Raw genomic sequence first — 12,957 nt, 5'->3', positions numbered from 1 at the left:
TTTCTGGCTTCACATATATTTCTATAGTTTGTAGGTTTGTGGCTGGTGCTGTGGCTATTCTTATGTGTTCCCTTGACAAAAGTTCAGTAGAGTGGCTTGTGTTTTCACTGCTCTGACATGTCAGAATCATAACCTTAATGCTGAGCACTGCACGGCTTCTGAAACCTTCTCAAAGCGCCTCCTTGCTTCTTGTTACACATTCATTTTTTGCATGGCACTTGCTTTCTCTCACAGCAAGCACCAGAATCCAGCTTGGCAAAGAAATGATATCATTGAAAAGAATGTAGAAAAATCTAATGTTGGCAGGTTTTACTATGTAAATTACACCTCAATAAAGCTTACTTTAAAAAAAAAAGGACAAACAAAACCAAATGTTGACAGGATGGAGAGCACTGGAAATTCTTATTCATTTCTGGAAAGGGTATAAAAAAGTTCCACAGGTTGGAAAAAAAATTTGGCAGCATCCACTGAGGGTCATACATACACAGTTACATGCTGTGGCCCAGAAATCGTACTTTTCGCTGTGCTGTACCTTTGACCTGTGCTCTCCGATATGATAGGTGCAAGCCACATGTAGCTACTGAACACTTGAAAGTTGCTAGGGCCACAGGTTGTAATGATAATATTTTGATGTAGTAAGTCTCCTAAAACATTAAAATAGGTTAAAACAGAAAATTCAAAATTCCTTGTGACAGGTTTGAAAACGAATAAAGGGAAACGTCACTCAGATGAAGTCGGGATACCAGAAGTGGGAGCTCTCATGGGGTACCACTCAAGTTCAAAGACAGGAAGTATCGTCAATTACAAACCCAAACAGAAGAAGCATCAGCAGGAAGAATCCTCGATTACAGGCCCCAACAGAAAAACATATTCGTTGCATCTCCTGCAGGAAATCAGCAACTTGGCAATGAGAAACCGTCATCACCCTGAACTTTCACTTTTCTCCAGTGGACTTGGGTTCAAAACAGCCTCCCTCAGCTTCCTCCTCTCTCTCTGTAAAACAAGGTTCCTTCCTCTCCTTTGTTTGTGGGACTTGCCTATGGCTTTTGCTATAGCTTGCTTGTCCTGAATTGCCATTCTTCCGCTATTCCTGAATAAACGCTTTTTGCTGGAAAAAAACAAAAAACAACCCCCCCCCCAACTTTTATATATTTTTATAAATTTTTAAAATTGATTTTGTGTATTTGTTTTTGGCTGCGTTGGGTCTTCGTTGCTGGGCGAGGGCTCTCTCTAGTTGCAGTGATTGGGGGCTGCTCTTCCTTGTGGTGGCTTCTCTTGTTGCGGAGCACGGGCTCTAGGCGGGCAGGCGTCAGTAGTTGTGGCATGAGGGCTCAGTAGTTGTGGCTCACGGGCTCTAGAGCGTAGGCTCAGTAGTTGGGGTGCACGGGCTTAGTTGCTCCACAGCATGTGGGATCTTCCCGGAACAGGGCTCGACCCCGTGTCCCCTGCCTTGGCAGGCGGATTCTTAACCAATGCGCAACCAGGGAAACCCCCAAAAGTATTATCTTGAAAGTCAACACTGGCATTATTCTCTTGGAATGGGGTGCTCTAGAAAAATGTGTATGTCCACCAAAAGTCATAAAAAAATGTTCGTACCATTTCAGAATATCCTCAACTGGAAACAACTGAAATGTCCAACAGTTCAAAACTATGTGGAGTTATATTCTTACAAGGCATACACACAGAGACAAAGAACTACGTGAAAAGTAGGGTTAAATTTCATAGACATAATGTTGAGTGAAAGAAGTCAGACCCATGCCCCTCCATCCCCCCAAACCCAGTGCATATTCTGTGATTCAATTTATGTGAAAGTAACAGGCAGAGAGGTTGGAAGGGGTATGTGTGTGATTACTCTGAGCTCTTGCACGGGAAGAGTCATGAGGAAGCCTTCTGTGGTCTGGTAATTTTGCATACCTTAGTTATTTAGGTTGCTTCATCAGTTATTCAGGTTGGTGTACACTGGTAATGGTTTGGGAACTGTACACTCTTTGTACTTTATGCATATTATGCCTCATTTTTTAAAAAGTTTAAATCGACTTTGTTATTGTTAAAGTGATGTTGCTACTTTTTCTTCTGCTTTGTCCTGGGCTAGGAGGAAAAGTAATTTCAAAGTAGTTACTGTGATATGTTTGCTGTCCTCAGATTTTTGGCTTCCCTTCACTATCGGATATCTGACTGCTTACTTATATGTTGTTCACAACCATTACCTTAAGCTGACATCTCAGTGTTAATACTGTTTCAGAGAGAGAACCAAGTGTTCATGATCAAATCTTGCTCTTTTAAGAATCAATATGAGTCAAGGATGGGGGGGTATATGAAATTGAGAAATTCTGATGAGGAAAGTAGTTCAATTAGGCTTAAGTAACTCAGAGGTGCCAAAGGGAGGACACTGGCAGGTAGTACACAAAGAAAAGCCGTCACATTCATTTCACCACTAAATTCTCAAGAATTTTTGGAGCATCCACACATAGCCAAAAATATTTACCTGAATAGTCATCTTCACCAGATTAACCTATCCGGACTAGCAGTTTGATGGCTTTTAGCTTATTTGTTTACCAAGGGTTCTTCGCCTTTCTTAATCAATAGAAATTGATCGCAGGCCAGAAAAGAAATTCAGGCAAGGCTTTATTGCGATCCCTGATGCTGGAAAACTAGTATTAGGTTCCCTTGCTTGCTATGGAGGTGGCGGGGGGGGGGGGCAGGAAGCAGCCAACTGGTTTCCTATATGGGACCAGGATAGGGGTGGGTTCCAGGGTTGGGCTGGGCGGTGGCTTAGGTTTGCCCCTCCATTTGGTGGTGTTGTGTGCAGGGGGCATGTGCAGTACTCTATTTTTGCTACTAGCTCTTCAGAGGTGGCAGTTAGGTTTTTGGTCTTTTTGTATCTTGTTGTTCATAATTCTTCCCAACTGAGCATGCACGCAGTTATTTTTAGTCTCATATAGTTTCTTTGTATTTTGTTGAAGGAGGAGAAGTTTTGATCTCGAGGAGACAGCAGCCAGTGGTGGCTTGAATTGAGATCTTTGTTTCCTGCTCAGGAATTGAACGTGGGTGGCCTGGGTGAAAAGCAGGAATCCTAGCCAGCAGTCCACAAGGGGCTAGGGCTAGTAGCAAAGTTGCCCTGGCTCTTGCCCCTATTGAAAAATGAATTTTTCAAGGAGGCAAAAACTGTAAAAACAGGTTCAAAGTTTATTATTAGAGCCACAGCACAAGTTGGAGGGAGAAACAGTTTAAGACAGAAGCAAGGCAGAGATACACACCCGGAGATAAAGGGTGTGGTCATCCTCCCTAATGAGGAAGAGCGCACCAGAGAGGTGATTCAAATCACTTATATAGGGCATTTCTTCTGCGTCTTTGTTTACCTTTAGCCAATTATCTCGATTCTTTTTCACACCTAACCTGTCCTAGCGCCCTTCCTGACATGCGTGTGCATCTTTTTGCCAAGATAGATTCTGGCCCAGAGGCCTACAGGGAGGTTGACATCACCTATTATGGGGTGGCTCCCTCCCTCCCTTTTGACCCCAGAGGAACCTTTCTGAGCATGTATAGTTTGGGAGGTCTCCTTGACCTGAAGAATAAGAAATATGTAGTCTCTTTATATTCTATCCAGGTAGGACTCAGCTCCACCTTGCTGCTGCTATTAGTTTTACCTTGGAGTATCTGTCCACAGGGGACGGATTCCAACTGGTCAGCCTGGGGACCATGTATCTTCTGCCTCAAGTTTGTCCAGGTGCAAACACTGCAGGAAAGGGTCCCAGGTCCTAGTCTGTCTCAGTAAGACAGAGGGTAGTAGATGTTAAAATCTGTTCGAAGATAGAATCAAAACAACACCTGAAAATGGAAATAAAATGAATGAAATTTCCGATGAACGAAATTGAACTTTCAAGAATGGAATAGAGTTCACCGCCAGTCATAATGGTTAATGCGTCTTACCAGACATACACACAATAGTCCATCACAAAGACAACTGGATTTGAAAGGAACCGGTTTCCCGTGGACTCCTAAATGTTCTCTATTCTACGCATTGAAAGCCGTTACAGTTCAAAAAAGGTGCTCAGGCTTCAGCAAGCCGCCAGACAGGTGCTCGGCAGGACAGAGGTTAAGTAGCCAGCCGCGCGCGCACAACCCGAATGGGTGGGGGCGGGTGGGAGGAAAAGAGCGAGCGGTCGACGTCACTTCCCCCAGAGGGCGCCCGCCCTCTGGTTGGCTTGGGTGGACGGCGTGGGAGGAGGGAGGCGCGGAGTAGGGCGGGGCGTGGGCTGGAGGGGAGAGGTAATTCCCGTTGGCTTGACGGATGGGGCGTGTCGTATGTAGATATCTCAGCGCAGGGCCTGCTGGTTCGTGATCTGGTGGTGAAAGACGACATGATCTCCCGTGGTGTGGGAGCGAATCGAGGGCTGTTGGTTGCAAGTGCATGGATGAGCTGTGTGGAAGGGGCAGGAAGGCTCGGGGCTGCGGGGAGGAAAGTGACCGTGTGTGAACAGCAGAAGGCGTATGAGGGTGTGTCAGGGCAGAAAAAAGTAGTGGTTATTTACCAGCAAACACGTAACACTTTTCAAGAGTTGATTTATAGAGAAGGTTAATTTGGTGTATGAAAAAGGAAGTAATTTGTATTTTTCACGAGTGTTGGTTTTTTAACTACATAATTTACAGTGAAAGATGAAAGTGGGTGTCCTTTTCTTTTTTTTTTTGGTTTTAGGAGTAGCAGTTACTTGTTTTTGCGAGTGGTTTAGGTCAATGTCGTGATATGGATTGAAATGAAGCAAGCTTTAAATTGTTGTACACTGTTGCTTTCTGACAGTGGTGGTTTGCCGGGGTTGGTGTGGGGTGTGTTAGCACCTTCTCGTGTTTATTTTTTTTTGGTTGTTCACGAGAGAAGAGGCTGGTTTTTCCCGTTGTTATGGAACGGGTTGTAGTAATTATCTTTAATGTGATAAAAAAGTTTGTTTTTCGCATGTGGAAGTTTTTTTTTTTTAAATTGGTATTCGAAAGTGCACGGTATTTTTTGCTTTCACACTTTCTTCGGAAACAAAGTTTTTTGAAAGCAGTAAAGCTTTGATTCATCTGGTAATGTAACACATCGCCGCGTGGAATTGAGAAAGTGCATTTTCTTACGTATGTTGAGTGTTTTGTTTTTTTTCCGTTAGGTTGTACTTAGTTCTTGTTTTACGTTAAGAGTTAAGAAAATTTAGTGTTCGGGGTTTGTGTCTGGTAAGCTTCTTGATGTGTTCTTAGGGACAAAGACTTGCATAGGGTCAGATTCAACGAAGTTTTTGCAGGATCCGGAGCCGATGCTTCCGAAGACCCAATGAACAAATAAAGCCCCCAAAGGAAGAAAAACTAGAATCCTCGTCGGTGTTTTACTGCCTTCGAAGTCCCAACACTAAAAATAGGAGTGTTTTGTTACTGTTGTTTGCCAAGAAGCTAAACACCTGGTTGGGTCAACGGTCTAGAAGCAGTAGGAAGAAATCTGGCAGGAGCTGTAGGTTGCTGCAACCCTGCCTGCTATCAGCGGTTAAATTACATGTGTGAGCCGCAGAAACGCTGGTGACCTCCCTGACCGTCTCAGGGTTCACATAAATGTGGTAGTCACTTCTATTTCCGCTTTCCAAATCTCAGCTAATGTCGTCCTATGGGCTAAGTTAACCAGGAACTATGCAGAGAGGGGAGTTCTGGGAAATTTTGTTCTAGCTTAGCAATATTGACACAGATCTACCACAATCTACGTCTTGTGGACTTGGCATCCATATATATATGGATATCTGTATCTATATATCTTTTCCTTCCTTTCCTTCTCCTTTCGAAACCATTCTTTACTTTTAAACAAAGACAGTAACAGAATCATGCTGACCTCAGACAGTGAAAACATGCCAACCTTTCCACAAAAGAGGATAAAGTTTACTTGTCTTTCAATGGTTTTCATTCTTCTAGCTGAGACACATTCATTTTACCTTAGATATCCTGTAACTTAAATACTGAGATTAAAAGTTAACTCCTAGCAACACATTTTATGTTAGCTGGTAGTGGGATGAAAGAGGAAAAGAAAACTATTAGTTGGTACATAGAAAACTATTAGTATTATAATAAGGAAGAAATATTCATAACTGTTACAGACCTCATTTCTGCAACTGTCACTGGTATCTATAACTATCTTCTTCGCTACTATCAACAAATAAAATTCAGCCAGATAAATTTGAAGATCTAATTGGCTTTATTCAACGATTTAGGGACTGCTGTCATATCAGGGGCTGAGTTGTTCTCTGCTGTTGACTGTTTGGGCACCACTAGTGATTGTAGCTAGATTAGCCATGATGAGTGGAACCCATGTTGCTGAACCATACATACTCTGCAACCCTGCTTTAAAGTATGCTAAATCCAACATCTGAGACATCTTCTTGGAGTTGGTTTCTTTTAACTGCTTTGTTTTCCTTTTTAAAAATAGGTATTGAATGGGTCACATTTTTCTGTTTCTTTGCATGTTTAGTATTTTTTATTGTTTACTGAACACTTTGAATGATGCAATGTAGAGACTCTGGATTCTGATATCTTTCTCCAAAGAGTATCAACTTTTGTTCTACTTAAGCACTTTGATTACTGGCCAGTGACCTTGAACTTGTGTAGGACTGGATTAATGGTTTGTTTCTCAGTAGATCTGAGGAAAGTCCAAGGTGTTTCCCAAAGCCCTCTTTGGTGTGACTCAACGTCCAAACCCTGCTAATCTTGTCAGGTCTTTGTTTTATCCTTTTTTAGGGAGGATCCAGAGTAGGCCTCACACTAGGTTGTGGTCTTTACTCCTTAAGCAGCCTTTCTGGGGTATCAATTGGATGCTCAGGGTGGTAAAGAGTCGTTAACAAAGCCTGAATTCCAATGTTGCCAGCAGAGACTTCTAAGATCTCTGTTCTGTTTTCCATCCTGTAGCATCTGTTGTCCGGTAAGCCTTGGTAGTAGCTCTCCACACATGAGCAGCCCAGCACTCAGCAAATAACTGTCAGGAGACCCAGTATGGATTTCTGAAAACTAGCCTGTAAACTGTCTTCTCCTTTCTGGTTCTCTGCAGATTCCAGTTGCTTCAGCTGTCCTCTGATATCTACCTTAGCTCCGTGTGAACACCATGCTCTGCTGCGATTCCAGCTTGCTATACCACCATCAGGTCATTTCCGCAGCCCTCTCTTAGGCAATCACAGTCTTGCACTGCCTCTGTCCAGTGTCTATAACAGGTGCTTCACATATTTTGTCTATTTTCATGGTTGTTTACAGCAAGAAGACTAAACTGGTGGCATTACTATACTATAGCTGTAGGTGGAAGTCCTGGATTCTTTTCAGTGCCTTTAAAATTAAGGTTTAATCACACTCATTACTGATGTCTAAATAATTTGAACACTGTTTTCCACATTTAAAAATGACCTGGTCCAAGGATTTTGTTTTTACTTTATTAACAAGTACAACTAAACCAATCTAGGCTTGCTGGATTCACTTTCAGCATGGTGACCCCACAGCACCACAAGGACATCTGGGCTGAGGATCCTGTTCTTTGGCTATATTCCAATGCTTTGACTATATGCCACTCCAAAGTATGCCAATTTGGCATAAGAAGTATTTTGAGCTAAAGGCATTTAGAAAACAGCAAGTACAATCATTCTGGTCACCAGAGACAGGAAGTCAAGGCCGAGAGAAATCCACACAAACAGACTTTGTTAAGATAACTCGTATCTTCCTTTAGTCTTCCTATGTGTTTTACTTTTCCATAATCACCTCTCTTTGTTCAACCTAGTATATAAATACTTAGGCCTAGCCACTTCTTTGGGTTTTCATTTTCCTATTGGAGCTCCCATGCACATGTGAAAATCTGGATGTTTTCCTCCTCTTAATCTGTTTTATGCCAATCTAATTCTCAGGCCCAGCTGGAGACCCTAAGAGGGTTGAGGTGAAGTTTGCCTCCCCTACAGACTCTCCTAGGACCACAAAAGAAAGGATTAGTAAAAGACTATCTGTAAGGGGCCAGAACTGGTCCTGGTAGAGGGGACTTGGTGTAGGCTTGGTAGACCTAATAAGAAATGCTAGAATTCCTAGAATCAGATGGATGGAAGGGTGAGAGGCTACCTTAAAGGACAATGGCTGCCTGGGGAAGCCCAGAGAGACCAGCTGTCATATAACTGGGGACCAGTGAATAAATTTCTCCTTTGAATCCATCTCTTTCCTCCCCTTTCTTCTTCCTCCTCCCAGTTCTGCCGTTCTTCCCTTTGAGTCTTCCTTCCCATTTCTACCCTGCCTGTGTTTAGGCTGCACCCGGGGCCTGGGTCTTTGTCCCACCAATGTCTCTCTCCATGTGTTTGGGTTTTTAATCTTTCTTCTACCAAGAACTCCTTTGGTGATCTGCTGAAACCTGCGCACCCTTCTCAGAATAATGAATTTTTTTATTTAAAAAATATATTTATGGGGGTTTCCCTGGTGGCGCAGTGGTTAAGAATCCGCCTGCCAATGCAGAGGACAGGGGTTCAAGCCCTGGTCCAGGAAGATCCCACATGACGCCGAGCAACTAAGCCTGTGCACCACAACTACTGAGCCTGCGCTCTAGAGCCCGTGAGCCACAACTACTGAAGTCCCTGCTCCACAACAAGAGAAGCCACCACATTGAGAAGCCCATGCACTGCAAAGAGTAGCCCCTGCTCACCGCAACTAGAGAAAGCCCGCCAGCAGCAACAAAGACCCAATGCAGCCAAAAATAAATAAATGAAATAAATAAATTAAATATATATATATATATATATATATATATGTATGTATTTATGGAACATCTCCTATTTATATCCACTATTCTAGGCCCTGGGGTGAGAATAATGAATTTTAATACGTTGAATCAAATACAATTTTCTTTGTGAGGCTTCCCCAGTCTGATAGAATGAGCAGGAAGGCTGAGCTTACACAGTCAACCTCCCATGCCTCGACCCAAGATGACCCTAGAGTTGAGGTGGTGAAAAATAAGAGATCTTGGGTTCCACCGGTCTCAGAGGAATTAAAACTACTGGACATCATTATTCTATACTAACCAAACTGAGACAAAGTACTGGTTCCTGGGACAGAGTTCCAAGGAGAAGGACCACGCGCCCTCTCGTGGCCACTGCAGGGAGCAGTACAGCCCTGCAACTGCGGATACTAATCCAAAGAAAACCAAATAAAACGCACTGGAAGCTGGGCTGTGCTCAAGACTTTGAAATTAGAAGTCGTGCACGCTACAAACTGAGCTAGCAGGAAGACGAAAAGCCGCGAGCTTCTCTTCTCCCTACCAGCTTGGTATCAGTTGCCCAAATGGAAAATGTCTGCGCCAAGACTGAAGGCAACCACGGCGAGTTGCTGATGAGGAAATAGGTTTGTAGAGAGTTTAATGGATTTCCTCCGGCCCAGGGCTCATCGGGAGTAAGTCACGGACCAGGCCTACGATCGTCCTACTTCCGACTTCAAGGAGGAAGCGGGGTAGTGGGTAGGAACTGCTGCGCAGAGGTGGGGTCGGGTTGAGGGAGCGACTCCGCCCTCCTCTGGGGCTTTTACAACGGCCTCTCCCTGTGCTCATTTCCGCCCAGATGGAACCCCAGACTTAAATGGAAAGGACGTCCAGGATAAAAGGGTCTTTTCCAATTCATCCCAAGAGGTCCCACCGAGGCTTACCGGATCCACCTCCTTAGTCCTGTTACTGGAATTTTCTAACTTTCCACGACAATCGTGAATGCTTTTCTCCAAGGTCTTCAGTCACAAGGGAGAATTCAGGCAGCGCCAAGTGCACTTTCGGTGCTTCAGCCCCGCGCATCCTCAACCTCTTCTGTGGGGCTGTTGGGGAAATAAGAAATCGAGACTCAAAGGAGCACGCATGTTGACCAATTGAGTATTAGCTAAGTTTATTATTGAGAAAAAAAAAAAAAACTCAGAGTGCATGCTTGCAGGTAGCCCGCACATGACTACAAAGCTATTGTGGACTTCCAGCTCTATTTATGTGGGATTAAAGCTACAGTTGCCATCATCCTACCTTTAGTAAACAGTCAGCATTACTCAATCTGATCCAGGAATGAGATTAAGCTTACTCAGACGTTCTGTTCTTCAGAATTTTTATCAGTATCTCTCTACGGTTGCTTCTGACAGTGCATCTACCTGACAGTACAAGTGGTTGGATAACATTCTTCAGCATTCCTCCGCAAGGCACAGGGCGCAGGGGAAGGGGGAGAGGAGGCGCGCAGCCGACTCCCAGCCTCGGAGGGCTGGGGCGGAGTCGGAGTCCTGTGTCACCCTCCAGCGGTGAGCAGGGGATTGTGCGCCCCCTACCGCTCGGGGCCGGGGGCGCCTCGCCACCTGCTCCGAGGTCTGGACTCCGGTGACATCTCACGGCGTTGCGGTCTTTAACCAAGCATTTCAAAGAGGAACCTCAGTCATTCCGATTCGAGAGCATCCAACAGTACACAATCATGGTCAGCGCGGTGGCCGACAAAGAGGAGGCGGGGGAGGGTAATCAAAGTTATTTAACGAAAATAGGCATTTTCCGTTTTCTTTTCGCCTTTTTCTTCAGTGGCCAGAGCACTAGCTCGCTCTGTCCCCGTCCCTCACTGGGCTGCCTCCATTCCCACTCGCTTTCTTCTCCTCTTCTTCAGCTTTCCCTATTCAACCCCTCAGGACGGACGACCCCAGACCGAGGCTGAGTCGCAGTTCAGGGTGGGGAACTCAGCTCGGTCCCGGGGCGCACGTGTCTAAAGTCAAGACTTTTGCTTTGTTCTCAGTCAGCTCCAGGAATAAAAGCGCTTCCGGCTTTGAGAAACCTTTCCAGCCTTCCGTTTCCGGAGTTACTCGTAGGCCTAAAAGCTTAAAGCACACACTGGAATTCTTGGTTGCCTAGGACCCTGCGTCAGAATGCATCCTTCACCGGGCATTTATTGAGTGCCTACTAGGTGCGAGGCCCTGCCCTGGAGGGCGGGCTGCATCGCGAGCAGTTCTGAGGTCTTGCCAGTCGGAGTCCACATCTAGAGAGAGGCGCAGAACGTGGGCAGCGCAGTGGGGGCACAGCTGGTTCGTGTCCTTCGCATGCGCGCCCACAGGGTCAAGTGGGGACTCACGGCGAGCGAAGCTAAGAATAGTAACGTGGACTTCAGCCCGAGAGGCTGCGGTCGTCACCTGGAGCCGGGCGGCTGTTGAGGCGGGGAGCAGGTGGGAAGGCCACAGATCTGGCGTTCGGCAGTCAGAGTCCCCTAGCTGAGTCCCAAACGTTCTATCGATGTCCAAATGTGCCCGATGACACCAACTCTTGGCTTCAGTGTCTCCCGCGCGCACCTTCGGCTTCCGGAATATGAGAATCTAAGGATGTCCCCAGCCAGAGGTTGAAAAGCAATTTCTTGAATCAGGAAACGAGTTATGAGGAATGCGCTCTCACGTCTCTGTGGCGCAATCGGTTAGCGCGTTCGGCTTTTAACCGAAAGGTTGGTGGTTCAAGCCCACCCAGGGACGTCATCCTTTGCTTCATCGAAGTCCTTGCTAGCTACTTGCAACTTTAGGTTATCTGTTCGCCACCTCTCACAGTTCTGGAGGCTGTAAAGTCCAAGATCAAGGTGCTGAAAGATTCAGTTCTTGTTGAGGGTTTCCTCCCCAGCTTGCAGAAGACCTCCTTGTCACTGTATCCTCACATGGCAGAGAAAGGAAACTCTGGTGTCTCTTCTGTTTTTATAAGTACTAATCCCAGCATGGGGGCTTCATCTTCATGAACTCATTTAAACCTAATTACCTCCCAAAGGCTCCACCTCCTAATACCATTACATTGGGGAGTTAGGGCTTCAACACAGGAATTTGGGAGGGACAACAGCATTCAGTGTGGAGTAGGTGGTAACACAGAGAGACATTCCTCAAGTGTCTAAAATGCCTTTATGGTGACCAGATTGCACAGACTTAACAGTCACATGAAGGTGGGGGAGAACTTGTCCAGCAGTTCTTTTCTTCCTGGAGGCACTGTGTGTGTGTGTGTGGTGTGTGTCTGTGAATAGAAAAATCAAGGGATTATAGAAAGGTACATACATTGAGAAAATTCTCACCTCCACTACTCAAGCTCCCAGTTCCCAAAGGCCAAACAATACCAACATGCTGGTTTTTAATAAACAATTTTATTTTTAATAAAATAAAACAATTTTATTTTCAATAAAGTCAACAGGCATGACTTTATTATTTTTATAACAAACTAGTCACCTACTTTATAAGTATATATTAAAAACCTCAGACAAACCAAGCTGTAACTCAAACTTGACTGTAGGATGCTGAAGCCACCAGGCAGGCCATTAACCACACTCACAGCCTTTCCTCTGGGAGCTTGGGCAAGTAACAGTCTCTGTGAACTTCTTAAAGCATCATGATCCAGAGGTTCCGAAGGATTTTCTTTTGCTTCTTTCTTCCCTTGTCTGCTTGTCTGATCTGAGCTAGAAGTTCACAGATATTAATCCAACAAACAAAACTGAAAAGAAAAAAACTAAAACCCCTGCATTTTGAAATTTCAGTCACATTATCAGCATTTTTGTGGAAAAGAGACTCTAGCTATGGTATGAAAAACATATACCAGTTATAGAACTTTGCTTTAATGAAGTTGGAAAGCTCTGACAAGAAAATAAGATTCTGACAAACAATGATTGGAAGAAAATTTAACCTAGGGTTTATAATGATCAGAGGGAAAAAAGATGGAATCAAATACATACATACATATCTCCAGTCCAGATATCATACAGGTCTAAAGACAACAAACAGATGTCAAATAAATGAAAGAATTCAGGAAATACAAAACCTTTTTAAAAAAACCTGTTTGACACTAAAATGCACCTAATGAGATGCTTTCACAATAAAAATCTCAGGTATAGAACTATGCAACACAAAGCATGAACCCTAATGGAAACTATGCACTTTAGTTAATAATAATGAATCAATATTGGTTCATCAATTGTAACAAAT

At 44.4% G+C, this 12,957-nt stretch overlaps 2 long non-coding RNA genes and 1 other non-coding gene across 3 annotated transcripts; 1 reads left to right on the top strand and 2 right to left on the bottom strand.

Moving 5' to 3' along the window:
* Nucleotides 1–3,165: 3,165 nt before the first annotated feature.
* On the bottom strand, nucleotides 3,166–4,047 carry LOC130705898 (uncharacterized). The gene is made up of 2 exons (XR_009006315.1): nucleotides 3,931–4,047; nucleotides 3,166–3,828 (listed from the first exon to the last, which is right to left on the bottom strand). It is a non-coding gene; the product is annotated as an uncharacterized LOC130705898 (long non-coding RNA).
* A 2,148-nt stretch (nucleotides 4,048–6,195) lies between these two features.
* LOC103009136 (uncharacterized) lies at nucleotides 6,196–11,761 on the bottom strand. Its single transcript, XR_450986.2, has 3 exons — nucleotides 10,016–11,761; nucleotides 9,661–9,819; nucleotides 6,196–7,323 (listed from the first exon to the last, which is right to left on the bottom strand). It is a non-coding gene; the product is annotated as an uncharacterized LOC103009136 (long non-coding RNA).
* Nucleotides 11,405–11,478, top strand: TRNAK-UUU (transfer RNA lysine (anticodon UUU)). The gene has a single exon. It is a non-coding gene; the product is annotated as a tRNA-Lys (tRNA).
* Nucleotides 11,762–12,957: the final 1,196 nt, after the last annotated feature.

This window comes from Balaenoptera acutorostrata, chromosome 1 (genome assembly GCF_949987535.1).
Source record: "Balaenoptera acutorostrata chromosome 1, mBalAcu1.1, whole genome shotgun sequence".
Lineage (NCBI taxonomy): Eukaryota > Metazoa > Chordata > Mammalia > Artiodactyla > Balaenopteridae > Balaenoptera > Balaenoptera acutorostrata.
This window is presented reverse-complemented; position numbering and strand designations above follow the sequence as displayed.